Source organism: Aythya marila (genome assembly GCF_965140915.1).
Source record: "Aythya marila genome assembly, chromosome: 1".
Classification (NCBI taxonomy): Eukaryota; Metazoa; Chordata; class Aves; order Anseriformes; family Anatidae; genus Aythya; species Aythya marila.
Genome location: NC_139042.1, coordinates 626,993 through 643,339, shown reverse-complemented (window position 1 = coordinate 643,339; position 16,347 = coordinate 626,993). Strand labels below are relative to the sequence as shown.

Genomic DNA, 16,347 nt, shown 5'->3' with positions numbered 1-16,347 from the left:
TGGTGACAGGCAGCAGCAGCGCGGGTGTCTCATGCGTACGGCAGCAGAAGGCAGCGCCCCGTGGCGCAGGAGGCACTGCTGGCACCCCGCTGGTGTGAGAAGCCTCCTAATTTCTGCGTGCTGCTTGCCTGGAGTCAGCAGCCTGCTGTGTGCAATCCCCAGCCTGCTTTGGCTGCTCACCTGCAGAAACGAGTCCCTTTATTGCATGCACTGCTTGCCCAGGAGCTTTGAGGGTGTGAATCTCCCCGCTGCCCTCGTAGAGGAACATTTCCATTTTCCAGGAGAGGAAAACGGGGGCACAAAGTGCTTTAACCCGTGTTCCACCACCGTTAGTCATTCCGAGGCTCAATTTTTTGGCTTGGGCAGGGACAGCCTTTTTTTTTTTTTTAGCAACAACCTTTGTTAGCAAGGCAGCGTCAGCTCAGCTCCCGACCAGGCGGGCCAGGTTTCCTGGCGGTACGGTGGCTGCCGCTGCGAGCACCGCGCCAGCGCCTGCCTCTCCGTGTCAGCACTGCGCCCACCCCGGGCCCCTGCTCTGCTGCTCTACTCGGCGCTGGCAAACGTTAATTTGGGGCAGAACTTTGACAATTTAGAAACCCCTGCCTGTTAGCAGCGCGGCTGGGATTGCTGCAGCTCACAGGTCTGCTCGCAGAGCTCCGAGGCAGGGCCACTCGCACGTCGCCGTGGCTGCATGCACAAGAGAAAGGGCACCAAGGGAGCAGCTCGGGCTGCTCCGGAGCCGTTTCCCCGTTCTGCCAGCCGCGGGTTGCTGCTGGCCGTGGCCGGCCGTCGGTTTCCTCCCCGGCTGCGTCGCTTCCTCTGTGCGAGCTGCGCGGGCTGCCTGGGAGCCGTCCTGGAGCTGACGCAACCGCAGCGCTGGTTCTGGGCTCCAGCAGCACGTTTGGTTGGCAAGGAGAAGAGAAATGTTGTTTCTGCGATGTGAATGGAGCTTACCTACTGACAGGGATTGGTTTCAGCTTTTGCTGTCGCTGCTCCTCCTCGATGTGGCTGTTTGTGCTCTGCTGCACGGTGCACCAAGGGCTGTTGCCTCCAAAGAGGCAAATGAAGTGCTCAGGGATCAGATTAACCCTTCATAATTATAATTACTGGAAAAAAAGATGTGCTGAAGTGCAAACAAGGGTCTCCTTCCCCAAGGCCGCGGGGCTGCCCTTTGGGACCCGTGTCCTCCCTCTCCAGAGGGGAGCTTTGTGAACGCTGCCCTGCAGCTCTCCATCTCCACACCACGCGGTGCTTCTGCTTTCCAGTCCCCTTCCCCGTACCTCTTGCTCCTTGCACCACCATCGCTCACGGGAAGCGTTAGGCCTGGTGACACTGCATTGTTAAGGCTGAGCTCTGCTCAGAGGCCCCCTGGGCCGGACTTCACACCTCAGGGCTCTCGGGGGTCTCGTCCTTGCACCACCCCAGGGTTGCTGAGCCTGGCTGTCAGGCGAGTAAAACCTGACCACTCTGTGAACACCAAAACTGGTGGAACTTTGGTTTTCTGTGGGTCTGAGTCTTTGTTCAGGAGCTGCTTCCTCCTCCCCCTGCTTTCCTCTCTCCACCCTCTTCCCCTCCCCACCCAGTGCCGCTGGTTTTCTCCTCTGCTGCCCGCAGCAACGTGGGCTGCTGGGGAGCGGGACGTGCTGCGGCCCCGTTTCATCAGGGAAAACCTCGAAGAATGGGATTTTTGAGGCATTTTGGGGTTGAGTTTGGGGACTTCTCTTTTTGGTATATAAACTGCCCGTGAGCCGATGCTGAATGTGTTTTGGAAAACAGTTGGATGACCAAAAGTGAGCGACAGGAGTCATGCAAGAGGTGTCGCTGCCCGCGTGGCGAGGAGCAGCACCACGCGCACCCCTGCTCAGCACCCGGACCCACATCCAAACCCACGGCCGTGCCTCCAGCAGGCTCTGCCCACATTTCGGATGGGGCTGCCCGGTGCACGTGCCCCACACCACGAGTGCCCTGTACTCGGCTTCCTGGCGAGCAGCACGCGATGCCTCCTCGCCGCGCAGAAGGCGCCCCGGGAGCGGCGCGTGCCACCTCGGCAGGGCTGCCTGAGAGCAGAGGCTGCTGTCACCATGCTCCCGGCTCTGCAGAGCTTCTGTGAAAATTAAAATCATCAGTTCTGTGTGTGCGAGGGATAAATAAGGTTAAAATGAGGAGAAGATGTCCTTGTATGGCAGCGAGGGAACGGTGCTGCTTCACTTGCATTAATTACGTTGAAGCTCGTCTGCGAAGGCGCTCTGGGGCATCCTTGGTTCCTGGGCGGCTGCGAGAGGAGGAGGAGGAGGAGGAGGAGAGGCAAGAGGCCCTCCTGGGCAGGCCATGCATGGAGCCTTTCCTTCTGGGGAAGTCATGGAATAGTTTGGGTTGGAAGGGACCCTAAAGACCATCGAATCACAACCCCCTGCCCCCAGCCCCCTCCAGCCCGGCCTTGGGCACTGCCGGGCCTGGGGCACCCCCAGCTCCTCCGGGCAGCCTGGGCCAGGCCCTCACCGCCTGCAGAGGGAAGGGTTTCTTCCTAATTTCTAAGCTCAACCTGCCCTCTTTCAGTGCAAAGTGCTGGCTGAGGTGTAGTGCAGGGTTTTACAGAGCTGGTTTGGAGACGGGATGTGAGCCTGGGATGTGAGCCTGGGATGTGAGCCCGGCCTTCGGGTAGTGCCCCCCCTGCTCCTAACCCAGCTCGCAACCAAAGGAAGGTAATTTAGGAAACGGATTCCCTTCTCTCTCCCCTCCACCCCCACACCTCTCAGACTGCAAATCTCCTTTCAAATTCCTCAGGAAACTCCCCATTAAGGAGAATGTACCCAAGAATGTACCCGGGTGAGCTGCCTGGCCCGAGGGGCTGTGGGGTCTGGGGCTGTGCCATTGAGATGTTCATCCTGGCAGGGATGAAGCCTTCAGAGGAAGACTTGGTTGGGGCCGGAGGGCCGTGGCTCTGCTTCCCAGCATATAAAGGGTTTAGTCCTCCAGATATAACCAAAACCAGGCTCACGTTTTCCTGTAATTTATCTGCAGCTAGAAATGTCGGGGAGCAGAGCTTTGGGTGCCTGGTGTCCGTGCACCCGCTGCCGTGGGCGCCTGCGTGGGGAGTGTGGAAGGGATTGCTTTGTGCGGCAGCACACTGCCACCTAAAATCACCTCACGTCGTCCTTGGCACCCGTGGGTCACGGTGTCTGCGTGCACAGGCACACCTGGCTTTCAGGAGCTGCCCGTGGCAGTTTTCTCACCCGAGGTCTCTGCGTGGTGTGGGAGCACCCGGCTGTGCTGCGCGGGCTGTGGTGGCCGGGCAGGCGCGTGGACCTGAGACATCGCTTCCCTTATCTTGTGTCACATCCTGTGAAAGTGAGAGATGGGAGGGGGAGAACAGAAAGTTTTTGGGGTGGGTGTAAACTACTTCCTTGCAGCGTTATGAACGTGGCTCACTGCTCTGCGGGGTGAAGACAACTGCGCGAGCCGAGGGGCTGCCACCTGGCACGGAACCCATTCAGCATTGAAACACAACTCCTTTCATGGAAAGCTCTTGCAAAAAAAGGACGGTCTTTTTTCTATTAAACGTGACTTTCCTTTTGACAAGTTAGGGTGAAATACTTTAAATCGTAAAGGCAGGTCCCTGACTTCTGCAACAGGAGGGTGTGGGGAGGGCAGAGGCAGAGTCCTTGGGGGTCTGCGAGGACGGGGTGAGCGGCGGCAGACACATCACAGCAGGGAGGTTGTGATTAGGGCTTAGCGTGGGCTGCCGTTTCGTTCAGGCAATGAAATCGGGGTCAGAGGCAGTGGAGCCCCTGCCCTTGGAGGCGCCGGGACCCCGTGTGCACGGATCAGTGCTGGGCTGCCTTCCTGCCTGCACCACTGCGTGGCTCATGCGGAGCACGTCACTGTTATAAATAGAGAGGATTTTCTGTGTGGTATCAGTGCTGCTCACGTGGCTCTGCCCGTATCCCACCCTTATGGACGTGCTGCGTTGCTTTCAGCACGAGGGAGACCACGGGGAGACCCGAGAGGGGCTGGGGGCTGCCTTGGGGCCGGGGCGGTGCGGTTGGGCAGGGGCTGAGCCCCGCTGCTCGAGCAGCCCTGGGCAAACCACGGTGCCCCCGCGCCTGCCCTGGTGCCCTGTGACTGTGCACGAGGGTCGGGGAGCAGCAGGACCTGGACGTGTTCAGGTACGGGGCAGGTACTGGGCAGTTACACTCCAATCTGTGCCCAAGCAGTAAAATCACCCCAGGCTCAGGAACAGAAGCAGCTGCAGCACCACAGCTGCCGCTTGTGCCTGAGCTTGCTGCTGCTTGCAGCCGCTCTTCCCAGTGAGACTGCTGTGTGCCTACAGGGAAGTGAACGTTTTCTCCTGCAAAGCCAACTGGAATGAACAAGCAGCCTCCGAACTGTGCTGATACCTTCTGAGGCACAATTAGGAATAAGGATTGCAACAAAAAAAAAACAAGCAACCATTCTAGGTAAAGCCAAAAGCCATGGGGCAAAATGCATTTTGAATCAAGTTTGTACTTCATCAGCGCATGCAGCCGGTCAGGTTGTGTCACTGTGGGGGTGACACGATTTGGGAGACAACTCTCAGCCCTGAAAGCATACACTGGAAGGAGAGGAAAATGTCTGAGGAGTGTGAGTGATGAGGAAAAACCTTTACCTTGGGGAACTTGGCACGTTGTGCTCGGTCTGCAGGTCCCTGTGCTGCTGCTGGGCCGCAGCACCGCGTGAGTCCTGTGCTCCTGCTTCTCTCTGAGCTCTTTGGGTGCGGCTGCCCCGTGTGTTCGCAGGGTACCGATGGTTTGAGTTTGTTCTGGGCGTAAATCAGAGCCCTGCCTCGGCGCTGTGCAGGAGCTGAAGGGCTCGGCCTCGAGCTGCTCTGGTTCTGGAGGAGCAACCACAGCACTGGCACCGTGCTCCTTCCCCGCCCGGGAGATCCTTCGGAGGTACGCCAGCCCTTTCATCGCTCCGTTCCTTTGAAGCACCGTCTCCTTTGATCCGGGGCTGGCCCCCAGCAGAGGACGGTTGTGTCCTGGCTGCTCCTCAGCCTCGCTGGAGCCTCCTCGCTGCTCACAGCACCGGCCCCGCGCCTTTGGGCAGCGGTGCGGATCCGCGCGGGGAGCGGCACCGCGGCTGGGGCAGCGTGGCCCTGCCTGCGGTACCCGGGGGCTGGGGACACGGGGGGACAGCCCAGAGCTGCCCGCAGCCTCCCGGTAAGGCAGATGGAGAAAATGGGCCCAGAGGTGTGGGGATGGGAGCGATGTGCACGAGCTGCAAGGAGGGGAAAGCTGCTGAAGCTCCCCGTGTCACTGGTACCGGTCCCTGAGGTCCGTAGCATCGCACTCTACTTTGGGGGTAGCTCGGCCTAGGCTTCAGTGAGATGCTGGGCTGCTCTGCTCTGGTGCTCAGTGTCCTGCCCGAATAGTAAAAATATGAAATATACTTGTGTGAGGGGTTCAGGTATTTATCTATAAATGCTCTGAGAGCACGATGGAAATTGGGTGTTCCTCTGCCAACATCTTCACTCTGCAATTATTTGTGTGCCTGGAGTTCTTCATGTTCCCGATGTCTCTCTGTGGTCTGTGTCACTTCCCAGAGTCCCAGGAGCCGAGGACTGGAAATCCCTGCCTTTGGGCGAGCACCACTGCAGTGGTTGAAGGAAAATGAGATAGGATGGCAGAAATTGTGGTTTTCATTTGATTTCTTCTTAGCTTTCTTTGCCGTCTGCAGATTTTTTCAGGCAAGAATGACTCACCAACCTTCATTATGCGGTTTCCTGACTTTCAGCAATTTTTTTTTTCTTTCACTTTTTAAAAATAATTATTAGTTTTGCATCACGGTGCGGAGCAGCCAGCGTCTCAGGCAGCATACCGTGGGCTGAGCCGCCCGGAGCGTCGCCTCGCGTCTGTTGCAGGCTGTCAGACAGGCACCTGCATTTCTCCCCAGCCCTAACCAGGCTCCTGCCTTCCAGCACGGCTGCGAGGCTGCCCCAGCCGTGTGGTGCCTGCCCTGTGCTGACACGGGGCCAGCTGCAGGGAGCGGAGCCAGGCAGGGGCCGTGCTCGGTGTGGAGTCGCTGAGTGCCGGAAGGTTTGGGCTGCAAAGGACCTAAAGATCACCCGGTCCAGCCCCCGCTGCAGGCAGGGCACCTTGCAGTGCCTGTCATTCCCCCAGACACTGTCTTACAGGAGCCACGGGTGTTGCAAAGCGAGGTGCACGTCCAGGGCCAGCCCCTGAGTTCTGCTGCCGTCGGTGAAGTTTTGCCAGCCCGCAGAACCCCTCGGTGCACCCCAGCCTCGCTTTTTGCAGGTGTGGCTGCCCCGAGCCGAGGCTCGGTGTTGCAGGAGCAGGGTTTGTTACCTCTGCAGGTAGGCTTTCAGGCTGCAAGCCCACAATAGTGCCCGGTTGTGGTACTGTGCTCGGGGTTTGTGCAGCACGGGGTCCTGGTCTGAAGCAGGACGGGTGCCGACGCTGCTCCCTCTGCTGCTCTGCCCTCGGAGGAGCGAGGCCGGGGCTGCAGCCCTGACACAGTCCCTCCCCAGCTCTCCTACATTCTGTGAGTTACATTTAATTACAAATGCACTCGTAACGCTGAAAATATTTTAGGAATCACCCCTTTTTTTTTGATCCTGGAATGCATCCCTTGGGCTGGGTCTGTAGAGGAAAAATCTGCGTGCTGAGTTGGGTTTTGTTTGGTGGCTCTGGAGAGACGGAAGTCAGTAAGGTTTGTTAATGGAAATTGGTTAGAAGGTGTGGGGAGAGAATAAATTCATAAAATGCTTGTACATATGAAAAACGTCACCTCACATTTGTGCCACAAAGCAGAGTCTAGAAAAGGGAACAGCACTGCGCGTGGTGCCATATTTTCTTTCATAATTTGCAACCCTCAGAGAACACATTTGATCACTTCCTTGATTAAATCTCGTTTCCGCGCGGCGATGGAGCAGCCCCGCTCCCGGCGCTGCCGCTGACCTGAGAAGCTCTCGCTGCCGGCCCGGGGGATGAAGCAATTCGGGCAGGAAGCCGCAGGAGCCGTGAGAGCTCTTCCGAGGCCATGAATGGGACGAGAGCACGGAGCCAGCTCGCGCCGTGCGAGCACCGAGCTCCTTCCCACAGAGGAGTCCGTGGCCGCCTGCAGCAGGGGCCGGGTGGGCCAGGGGAGCTCGGGCAGACGTCTCCCACCTCTGCTTGTTCCTGCTGAGTGCACGCTGTGCCACGTCCATCGCCTGCCGGGGCCGTGGGAGCCCTTCCAGCGACGTGCCGACAGCGAGCCCCGGGAGCCAGGCGAGCCTGCTGCCCGCCACTGGGACCATGGTGGGACTGCGCGTCGGCAGGTTGGGGTGCTGCAGGGACACAGAGGGAAGGAGCTTGTGGAAATCAGCACCGCATCGGGTCATGGGCACGTTCAGGGTCATGGGCAGGTTCGGGGTCCTGGGCAGGTTCAGGGCCGTGGGCAGGTTCATGCCCCCCAGCCGTTCCCTGGCAGTGCCAAAGCCTGGGCTGGGGGCTTTAGGGCCCCTCCAACCCAACACCGGGCTGCTGTGCTCTTCTTGAAGAGGGTGCTCGTGGTGTGCCGCGGTGACAGCAGGGTGCTGCTGGTGCTGGTGGTGCTGGTGGTGGTGCTGGTGTCCTTCCCTCGCTCACCAGCTCTTGCTGGCCACGGCTGTGCCCACAGGGAGCGCACAGGGCAGGGCAGCCAGCCCCAGGCTTTCCTTTCCAGTCCTTTGCCACAGTTACCGCTGCTCCTTTCTGCCTGGCAGAGGAGAAACGTGTCTTTTTAACTACTTGGCTCCAATGTTAGGTTTTTCTCCTTCAGCTGAGTTAGTGCAAAACAGCAAAAAAAAAAAAAAAAGGAAAAAAAAGCTGCTGTTGTTATTTGGATGCTGTGTTGATGCTGCTGAGCCCCTCGCAGCCGAATAGCCAAGGGTTTGATGCGAAGGAGGAGGTGGAGAGACTTTTATTTACCAAGTGGCCGGTGCTTTCTGGGGTGGGTACCTGCAAGACCAGCAGCTATCAGTTATTTCTATCTCGAGTTGGCTGAATGGTTCCAGCGTTCAAATTGCCAGCAATATTAGGAGGTCTGAAATAATTAACGAAGCTTTGCCTGCCTGCAGCGAGCTTGCTTCTGAGGACATCAGTTGTGAACGCACGGCTGGCTGCATCTGTGAGCGGCTCCCTTAAAACCAGATCCGAAGGGCCCTCGCTGTTTGCAGCAGTTTTAATCATTTGATTTCCATCAGCACAAAAGGGACGGAATGCCTGGGCAGTTAATTATGTAGTTCATTATTGTGAAGTAACCCAATCTCCAGTCATTTAAGCTCGTAAGAACTTCACCCGGCCTTTGGCTGATGGTCGTGCAGAATGCCCTGACTTGCTGTTTTCCAGCAGGTTCTGAGCCAAAGCAGGGCGATTTGCAGGCTTGTGTTAAAGAACCTTTTGGTACCAGCCCAACAGAAATACTGCGCAGTCCTCGGGGCTGAACAAAATGAACAAAAATTTCCCAGGTAATGCTTGAAATCGTCTCTTTGTGACCACAGCACCTCAGCAAGGGTGCTGAGATTTGGTCTGGGGAGGTCTGAGAGCACTGGGGAGGGCAGGGTGGCACCCAAATACTCTGTCGGTGTTGTGGAAGGGAAACCTCACATCATACTGCAGGCACAGCAGGTCGTGTGTTGAGACAACGTGCGAGGGAGGAGGTGTGGGCGCCGCGAGGAGAGGCAGATGTGGGCTGAGGAACAGGGTAACATCGCTGCTGGGCTTCCCACCACGAGGAGAAAGGAGTTTTGGTTGGTGGGGTTTCTCTCGTTGCATTTTTATTATTATTTTATTTATTTATTTATTTATTTTGGATGGGGGTTGCTGTTTTTTAAGGGGGCTGGAAAGAGCAGAAGAGGAGGAGTGGGATGGGAGGCTTGCACCGGAGGGGATTGGCAGGAGGTTCTGGTTGAAATGGCTTTGCTGCTGGCTGCAGGGAAGAGCGAGGATGTTTGGAAGAAATGGGCAGAAGCTTTGTTGATACTAAACCGATAAAACTGCTGCATGGAGAAGATGGAGAAGCCTAATTGCCATGAGTGATGAGGGAATTAATTGTAGTAAATAAATGCTGAGCTTGTGCCAAGGATAGAAGCCCGTTTGTGGAAGAAATGCTGACTTTTTAATTGAGTAAGAGCTAGCAGCTGCACAGCAATGCCACTTGGCTGGTTGGTGCCTTCCTGTGCCTGATCTAAGCTGGTGCTGGTGCTGTGACAGTGCCCGTAGTGCCGGCAGCCTGGTGATCACCAAGAGCTGTCTCCTGCGTGCTTCAGCCTGTGGTTTTACGGGGTAGATCCTTGGAGGTTGGGGCATGCTCCAGGACCCAGCCCTGGAGGCTCTGCCCTCAGCAGGGAGGAGGCAGATTTCTCCTGATTTCTGCCCGGTGCCTTTCTCTGGATGCTATTAATAGGCGGTTTGCTAACGTTTTTGGGTGGACCTCTTTGCAGAGCCACCCAAGGGCGTTGTTACTTTCTCTAAAAGTGGGTCAGAGATCAAATGGTCTGATCTCTGGTTGGGTTTGCATTTTTTCTAGACTATTTAGTTTGGGTTAGGTACAGGTTTTCTTGCATTGTGCAAGCTGTGTAATTAAAGAAAAAAGCAAATCTTTGAACTGCTGATACTTAATGTTTGTAGGTTTTCTGCTAAGAACTGTGGGTTGGATTGCTCCTGCTCAGGTGAGGAAGCAGGGATCTGTACTGCAGACACCGTTCGCAGTGCTTCGTATAAATGTAAAGTGGAAAACTCGATGGCTCCAGTGAATTTCTATTTAAATATCTGTTACAGACAGCAGTGTTTCAGAGGTGATGATAATTCTTACAGCAGCAAGAGAACGTGAATAATTTAGTCGTGTTGAGCAAGAAAGTTGCTTGAATGTTCTCTTTGCTCATGATGAAACTCCTTTCAGCTACTAAAGCTGCAATGAAAATAACAGGTTAGAGTTTCGAAGCTTTGGAGGAGATGTGAAGATGGATGAGGTCCATGTCTTCAGTGCCAGCGGACTGTGTGTGGTTTCTCGATATGACAGGAATTGCATTTTGCAAGGATTTCTGTGCCCTGTTCCAGCACCTCCAGAGGAAGGAGTTCTGCGGCCAAGGGAACTTGTTCAAATGGACAGAGGTTACCAGGCCAGGGAACGTGTTGAAATCCCGGTGTTGTTTGACAAATTCACCTTTTGGGAAAATGGTTTGTATACGAGTTTTCACATGCCTTTATGGATAAGCATTATAAAAATAGAGTAGTGACTGACAGCTCCCTGTACAGTAAATAATATCCAGCTGTACGTTGTAAAACTGTGTAAAAATACTGGGAGGATTTTTAAGACGGTGGAAATGGTTATACACTCACAACTTTGTCAGGCTCTATTGTTTGGCAATTAGAGCTGGAGAACCGATGGTTATTTTGCTCTTCTCTTGCCTTGCTCACCATGATGCTGCTTTGTAGCTTTGAAGAAAATCTCATCTCTTTCATTTTGCACTCTCCCAGTGAGAACAGCAACCTGTCTGTGCATTCTTTACAAAGCCCTTAAATGCTTTTGTTAAGATTTTAAAGTTGTACTTGGCATTTTTTTACTGAAAACTAGAGTTTCATGGGAAGAACCCCGAGCAAGAAAGTTATGTTGAGGCCTTGTTTGTATTAACAGAAAGATGTAAACGATTCTTTTCCCCAGAATATATGAAAATATAAGATTTTTTTTTTTGGCTGCCATTTCAGTGTTTATAAGAGCAAGTTATGTAAATCACAGTTGTTACAGTTGAACTGCTATTTAATCCTGTCCTGATGGCTGTTCTTGTTATAAAGCTCGGTGCTGCCGGGGACAATCAGCTGCGATTGTGTCAGCGTAGCTGGAAAGATAATGGGGCCTCGCAGAAGAAAATTGAGAGAACCTGAAATTTAACAAACAGAATTCTTGTTAGAGAGAATTTCCCATGAGAAATTAAAGATCTGGAATAAAATATTTCAGTGCTACAGGATGACAGAGTGGCTGAGGCGGGGGGCACCCCTGGGTGCTGCTGCTCGCCCCCTCCCCGCGGTTGAGCCCCCAGCCCCTCTCTGGGCAGCTGCAGGAGAGGTGCTAGGACTGGAAGATAGGGCCCACCTCCTCCCCACCATTTCTCCTGAGGGGAAACTTTCTAATCTGTTCTAAAACCAACCCAAATTCCTTGTGGTTTAGATGTCATTCAAGCACCTGGGCCTAAGTGCCTGTCGATGGCTTCCTGGGCGGCCGCACCCAGGGCCCCGGGCGATGGGAGATTGCTCCTGGGTGGGAGGTGGCAAAAGGCCTTTTGTGGTGGTTGCTGGCCCCAGGCCTGGCGGTGTGAGTCCAGGATGGACTGATGGCGTGTGTTAATGGCACCCCGTGGGCAGGCCATCGTCCCTCACCTGCAGGGGATGGGGAGAAAAGGGGCTTGCCTTTATGGCAGTGAGCTCCCCACCATCATTCAGAGGTGATGGTGAGGAGATAACAAACAGGACTGGAGGCCGACAGCCCCTGAGGGGACAAAAGGCTGCTGCTGCCTCAGAGAGGTGGGATGGGAGGGTGGGGGAAGGACGGGTGATGGTGCCAGCCCCTAAGGGACACGGAGTCAGGCCACCACCCTGGCCTGGGCTGGGCTTCCCTCTGACACCTCAGGGCCTGTGCTGGGACCAGCGCTGTCTGTACAGGCAAGGGTCGGTGCAGGACCTTCTGGAGGAGGAGGGTGTTAGTTAAACAAAACCGACTTCACCCTCAGCTCAAGCCCTTCACTCTCTGAAGCTGCCTCGTGTTGTGTGTGTGTCCGAGCGGCCTGAAGCAGAACATCATTTTGGGTGGCCTGGAGGACAAGGGAGGCCGCCTGGCACACCCCCGGTGTCAGGAGGAACCCAAGGGGGGACCTGGCTTTAGGAGACGAGGGTTATTACCCTATTATTTAGGAGGGTCAGGTTATTGGATTCAGTATCTTGCTTAGCCTTCCATAAATCTTAGGCAAGGTTGCTCGCCCCGGTCTTTGTTTCTCCATTTTGGGTATTTTTACAGCTGCACCTTGTCTTCCTGGCCTGTGGTGAAACCTCGTGACCATTCTTTATCAGTGTTGGGTCTTCTGCTGATTAAATCACCCGTGGTTTATTTAGGCTCTTTCTGGCCCTGATGCAAACAAGTTCCTCAGTATTTATGAGCCTGCTTGCTGTTGATTGTTACTTGGTTATCAACACATGCCATTCTCGCAAGGGCTGCTTTATTGCTTTCTGGAACTTGCACAGAAAAAGATTTCCAGTCATGCTTCATTCTTAGTGTTTGGGCTACAAATACCAACACATCATCGTCGTGGTTGCAGGAAATCTAGGCAAGATCACTTCAGTGCGTGTGTCTTGTTGCCTGAGTGCTGGACAGACCACTTGGAGACGTGTTTGGGGCTTAAGAGTTATGTGGTTAGGAGACTGGTAATATGAATAAAGCCACGTTTTATAATAAAATGACCTTTTTATTCCCTATAAATTGAACTTTGACACGGTGTTGCTACATTAATTGCTATAATAATAAGGTTCAGAACAAGATGATCACATAATATTTTGCGAGGTATCTTTTATCCTGATTTCGTTTTTCCTGCTGAAGCCAAGCCCAAAGGCAGTATGAATACAATCACATTCTGTTTTCTTGCTCTCTTTCATGGAGATGAACGTGACAAATCACTGCAGAAAAGACCCCTCCCAAAGATATTAGATAGCTTTGTGATAACTGTGAAGAAAGCATGGAGGGAACATTTCTACAGGGTAGGAGAGGAAAACCAAATCTGCGCAAAGCCATGTAAAGACATCCAATAATATTTAACATAACTCTGTCAACTTCCTCTCCCTTTCCAAGTAGGACCAACAGAAAGTACCCAGTCAAGAAATCCTTTCACCCTGGTTGCTGTGAAGCCTTTGAAAACGCGGTGCAGCCCTGCACGATGGTCGGCCACCCTTGCCTTCCCCATGCCGCCTCCCAAGGTGGGGCAGAGGAACAGGAGTCTCCTGGCACCCCACCAGGGACACACTGAGTCACCTACACTGGCACCACTCCTCACACCCTGCCGAGTGTGGTGTTGTCCCTGGCTGCTGCTCTGGGTTGCGGGGTGTTGCTGGGCTGGATGTTTGCCAGCTGCAGCGAGGCACAGTAGGCCTGATTTTTCCAAAGCTGAACTCTTCTACATTTTCTCCTCCCTTTTTTTTTTTTTTTTTTTTTTTTTCCAGCTGTACAAGGTAGAAGAAGGAGACTGCTAAAAAATGTTTACCTTTCTAGTTAATAAACTATAAATTCAGCCCGAATTCTGCCAGTTCCAGGCCTGGCAGTCCCCGTATCTCACAGAAGTGTTCTGATGCAAAAACGTTATGCCATCGATCACGGTGTCCTCAAAACATCCTGTGAGAGCTCCCAGCCCCCGAGCAGGGTCAAGGGGCTGCGTGGAGGGGCTGTGGCCGAGGAGGTGGAGCAGGACGGTGGAGCTTGGCGGTGAGGCTTTGTTCTGACCGCGGTGGATGCACCCCACAGTCAGCTTCTAGTCATGGTGCTTCTTGTTAGCTAAGGTAAATTCCTGGTCGGCCAAGTTTGCACAGCTGGGAGTTTCTCCTGGTGAGGTTTACATTGCAGCACTGATAGCCGCCTTGGAAATGTGTTGGTTGTGGTGGGACAAAGCCAGCCGAGGACTGCTGTTGGGGTATTATCTACCGGATCAATACCACCTGGGGCACGTGTGTGTGCCTGAAGTCTGGCTTCTTGCTGCTCTTTTGCAGCTGCAGATTAACCTCACGATTCAATGCCACACAAAGACATGCTGCACAACCAGCCCTCCGGGTGTTCCCTCAAGGGCGATCGGTTTTCCCAGTTCTGTAACAAAGACCCGTGCCTCCCCTCGATAATACCTGCTTGCCTGTGATGCTGTCCAGGGCCCAGCTTGGAGAAGAATGGCAGAGCTGCAAGATGTCAGGACCTGGTGCTCTGTGCCTGTTGGATGAGGATTTGTTGTGCCGCTTGGAAGCGTAACTGAAGGTGTAGGTCATGTAACTGAAGGTGTAGGTCATGTAACTGAAGGTGTAGGTCACGGTGAACCTGTGGCCGTGGCTGCTGGTGGTTTGCCTTCAGGGACGCCATCTGGAGAGCCCACAGGGATGGTCTACTGACCGTCTTTGAAAAGGGATTTTCCAGAAAAAAAAATACGTTATGTGGTTGTATTATGCATTTGCATATTGAATTAATTCAGTATTCGAAACACTAGTGCAAGATCGATAGCTAAGACCTTAAATACATTTGTTTGTATGTGTATATATAAAGACATCAGAAATGAGGGGTCACAACCATAATGTAAGAATTCGGTCTGATTTGAATAATGCTCTGACGTTCATCTAAGTGTTTTTTGAGTGGTTTTGTTTTAGGCAGAATATAAAGTACATAATTTAAACTGTTGCAAATAAGGAAAGTTTAATTTTAACTCTGAATCCTCGGCTTATGTTCCTCGAAATTAAAACCACCATATTTTATTGTCTCCTAACTGGGGGAGCGTACCTCTAATAAAGCTCGTGGTGAGACACGTATTTGGTGTAGGAACATAAGACACAGAAAATCAACAGTTACGGTAGGAAAACAGCCGTAACGTATGCTATTCTGCTTCTAGGTGTGTGTGTGTGTGTTTGTTTTAATGAATTCTTAGAAATATTTAAGAATGAGTAGGCTCACGGCTGAACCTGCACTAAGTTTAGGTACTTCAGTAGCTGATTTAGAGTCAACTGCAATTTGCTTGGCTTGATCGTCTGGTCTTACATAGATACGGGAAATTCTAGAGAAGCCAAGACAAAACAATGGTATTTGCATAAGTTTGTGTGCTTCTGTTTGCTATCTTAATCTACACGGTCTGCACTTGTTCCTTTTTTTCCATTCTGCAGAGGCAACAAGTTCTCCTCTAACATTAACCTGTCTGCAGGAGCAAAACGTGCTCCTGGAACAGCTCTGCGGGGGCTGTGTTTGTGTAAGTGGTTTGGCCTGGGTTCGAGGTGTGGTTTGGTTCTGCAGCCAGTCCAGAGAGGATGAGGGATGGGGTTTCTCTGTGAGATCTGGAAATACACACGATATCAGCTGGTGTTATGCTGGTGTCCTCCGTATGGGAGGCTCTGTGCTTACACGTGGAGAACGGGGCGATAACAGGATCCCAGCCTGCTTGGGGGCACCCCTGGGTGCTGCTGCTCGCCCCCTGCCCCAGCAGGAGCCTCCTCCCCTGCAGGCCGAGCAGCCCCAGCTCTCGCAGCCGCTCCTCACAGGACTTGTGTCCCAGGCCCTTCCCCAGCTTCAGAGCCCTTCTCTGGACCCGCTCAAGCACCTCGATGTCCTTCTGGGAGTGAGGGGCCCAAAGCTGAACCCAGCACTCGAGGGGCGGCCTCAGAGAGCAGAGCCCAGGGGGACGAGCACCTCCCTGGCCCTGCTGCCTGCACTACTCCTGACACAACCAGGATGCCGTTGGCCTTCTTGGCCACCTGGGCACACTGCTGGCTCATGTTCAGATGAGCATTAATCAGCACCCCCAGATCCTTTTCCTCTGCACAGCTCTCCAGCCACTCTGCCCCAAGCCTGTAGCGCTGCATGGGGTTGTTGTGGCCAAAGTGCAGGACCCGGCACTGAGCCATGTTGAACCTCATCCCTTGGCCTCTGCCCATCGACCCATCCTGTCCAGGTCCCCCTCAGGGCCTCCCTCCCCTCCGGCAGATCGACATTTCCCCCCAGCTTGGTGCCATCTGCAAACCAGATCACATGGATTTAAAAATAAATAAAAAATTAAGCTCAGGTGAATTTAACGTTCAGAAGTCTTTCCTACCAGTAGTGTGCCTGACTGCTTGCTGGTTGTGTGAGGATGTCACAGACAGAACCGTCCAAATCTTTGGTAGCAAGCTGAGTGAGGGTTTGTTTATTGGCAGTAGATACAGAATGTGTAGCAGCAGCAGGAAATGTGACTTTTCCCACAAATAAGCTTGTCTTGTCTTGAAAGGATCATCTTCAGAGTTGGAATGAGATTTGAGCTCTAAGTCATTTGGGCTCTTCTGCCTAAATTCTGAGGAATTCACTCGGAGCTCTGATTTTTGGAACATGAGAGCTTCTAATGGGAGCCGGGCCAAGAGCTATTAAACTGATTTCCCATTGATCTCCGAGCAGTCACCGCTGGATGATTCGTAATCATTATCTGCTTAGAGTGAATCCATGCAGCCTCTGTGAAGCAGAAGGCTTTTTTCTTACCACGTGCCGTTGGGGACCCCACCTTTGGCGGATGTTTTTGGTGCCCGCTGCCTGTGCTTGTGCATCCGTCGCAGTGAGTCACACAGCGCCACGCAGCAG

At 53.5% G+C, this 16,347-nt stretch overlaps 1 protein-coding gene across 5 annotated transcripts in view; it reads left to right on the top strand.

Annotated features, from left to right (window-relative positions):
* STIM1 (stromal interaction molecule 1) overlaps positions 1 to 16,347 on the top strand; it is an 83,778-nt gene that overhangs the window by 15,504 nt on the left and 51,927 nt on the right. The window lies entirely within an intron of this gene.